Source organism: Chionomys nivalis, chromosome 26 (genome assembly GCF_950005125.1).
Source record: "Chionomys nivalis chromosome 26, mChiNiv1.1, whole genome shotgun sequence".
In the NCBI taxonomy this organism is placed as follows: Eukaryota; Metazoa; Chordata; class Mammalia; order Rodentia; family Cricetidae; genus Chionomys; species Chionomys nivalis.
Genome location: NC_080111.1, coordinates 3,280,415 through 3,283,446, shown reverse-complemented (window position 1 = coordinate 3,283,446; position 3,032 = coordinate 3,280,415).

The following is a 3,032-nucleotide window of genomic DNA, read 5'->3' as shown; positions in this document are numbered from 1 at the left end:
GAGGGCAGCAGAGATCCTTGAGAACTGGCATTATCAGGAAATTGTGAGTATTCTAGTGCTGGCAGGAGCTGAATTTAAGTCTTTAGAAGAACAGCAAGAGGCTCTGAACCTCTGAAATATTTCTTAAGCCTCTTTCTGTGTTCTTAAGGCAAGAAGTTTACTCTAGAGTGAACATAGATCCTTCTATAAAAAGGTGTGTTGCTTTTGTTTATGCTGCATTTGTTTAATGATGTAAAGATGGGTTCCAATTTCAGCTTGCCTAAGGCACCTGATTCATCTAATAAAACCTGAATGACCATTAGCTAGGCAGAAGAGGGACAGGTGGGGCTGGCAGGCAGAGAAAAAAAGGGGGCCAACCCAGAGGCGGTCAGCCAGCCAGGGGCCAGTGGGGTTGGGGGAGCAACCAGTCAGACACAAAGGAAGCAGGAAAACAGAATGGTCAGAACGTCGATGAGTTAAACGAGCCTTGCACAACACATGGATTAATATAAATGGGCTAATTTAAGTTAAAAGGAAAAAAGCTTGTTAGAAACAAGCCTATGTTGCAAACGAACATTCATAGTTAATTGTGTCTCCAAAGTTTTATTTGGGAGCTGGTTGTCAGTCATTCACCCCCCCCCCCCAAATGCCACCTACAGATAAAGGAACTGGGCTCTGGTTTATAGTCCCACGTGAGTTGTTTTCCTGCAGACAGAACTCAGCACATTGTCACTCAGACACTGGGCAGTCACACTGGCTGAGACAACATCATCCATGTATTTGTTAGAATGTGGTTTGGAGACCACATAAAACACATACTCAGTACTATATGTATATGGGAGAAGAGTTATTGGAAATCTTCATCTTTAATAGTTCTGGAAAATCCTCTTTCTTCCAATGTAATTTGAGAACCACTGTTCTAAATAAATAGCAGAATCTCCTCAGAGCATTTTCAAGACACAGGGGAAAAACCTATTTTTTTTTAAGTTTCTAGCAATATGACTTTATGTATTTCATAGGTAGTAGTGGCATTTCATTTGTATTTTAATAAATAAAGCTTGCCTGAAGATCAGAAAAGTAAAACAGCCACACTGGTCAGTCTTACAGACCAGGCAGCAATAACACACACCTTTAATCCCAGTAGCCACAGTAGGTTGCCATAGAAACCAGTCAGTAGTGGTACATGCCCTTAATCCCAGAACTAGAGAGAATTATAAGACAGGAGGAGACAGCTCTCTCTCTCTCAGTCTCATTCTGAGATTCCTGGAGGCAGGATCGCCATTTTTAGGCTAAGGTCAAGGTAAAAGCCAATGGCTGTCTGCTTTTCTGGTCTTCGGATTGAGTCCCAATATCTGTCTTTTTATTTTTTATTAATTATTTTTTATTTTTATTTATAAAAACTGATTTTATATTAATCATGCTTCAGTGGGTTTCCACTGAAACGAGAGCTCTTGTGATATTTCTGAAGTGAACACAAATACTCCTGCGGTTTAAGCTGTGTCTTCCAGGTCTGCGGTGTCCCACATACCAAACGCAAAAGATGTGCGCAGTAACTTAGCTGTTCTACATGTTAGAGAAAGCTTCCTGTTCTCTCTCACACCTTCATGAAGTCCAAAGAAGACCCACGCTTCTAATGAATCCAAGGGAAGAGACATTGGTGTCCCAATGAGACGGAGACAATCTGCATTTGAGCAGCCCGTCAGGCCTTCTCCAAGTGTGAGATCAGCTTCTACTACAAAAAAATAAAAAATAAAAAAACCCAAAACAACAACAACAAAACAAAATCTCTGCACATCTTCCTTTGGCTCCCAATGGCTAAAGTTTGACCCTAGTCTGGGAAAATGGACTATGAGAGTTCAAACGTGCGGGGGTCATGTAAGGACAGGCCCTGCGTCCTGAGGGTCCTGGTACAAAGCCTTTTATAGTGGGGAAGACACATATATTGCAATGTTATTGCTGGTTGGCCATGGACATCCTGAGAAACACGAAGAGAAATAGCCATTCCTTGGTCAGAAGGGCCTGCGAGTCTGCGTGGGAGGGCAGGACCCAGGGAGGAAGGCCTGCGAGTCTGCGTGGGACGGCAGGGCACTGGGGGAAGGCCTGGGAGTCTTTGTGGGTTGGCAGGACCCTGGGAGGAAGGCCTGCGAGTCTGCGTGGGAGGGCAGGGCACTGGGGGGAAGGCCTGGGAGTCTGCGTGGGAGGGCAGGGCACTGGGGGGAAGGTTAAGAAGAGGGCGCTGTGACTACTTGCTCATGATCTGTTTCTCCTGAAGAGTGTGCGTTCATGCTTTTGATAGCTGGAGGCATTACTTCTGATCCTCCCTTCCTCCTCGGAATGTGACAAACGGCCTATCCTAAGCTTCTTGCCATGGGGTGAAAACTATTCCGTCAGATTCGAGTCTAAGAAATATTCCCCTCAGCTTGAAGCGTCATGGGGGAGGTGTGACATCGCCATGTGATCTTTTGCTTCACGAACTTAAAGGAGCTTTGCCTGAAAAAAAAAAAAGAAAAGAAAAGAAAAACAAATTACAAAACTGAACGAGCCTAGGTTATTTTTTCAGGCTGGCGCCAAGAAGACACCACCCTGCCCTGTTACCTGGATTTAGGACAGAACTTGTACGAACAAGGAGAAACCTTGGTGGTGCCCAACTGTGGAGATTCCTGGGGGACCATGTGTTATATAGGATAGCAGGGTTGAACACATTAGTAAAATAACATCCTAACACCGCCTAGACTACCTTGAGTAGTCGAGTTACCATAACATCCAATAATTCGGATTGTGAAAGTCTGGCTAAGTCGGAAAAGTCTTAGTTTGCTCAGCTACTCAGCAAAATAACAAGTATGGGTTCTACATCGGCGCTGTTCCGTGCGGGGGGGGGGGGTACACGACGACGACAGTGACACTGTGGTTTCTAGCGCGCTCTTGGGTCTCGCCCTCAGGTGTAAGAGCTGATCGCTGACATTGCTCAACATTTCCGGCGCATTTGTGCTCTGCTTTACCTTGCAGTACCACAGTTTATATACTGGTAAAGAGAAAGAAGGTAATGTATGTAA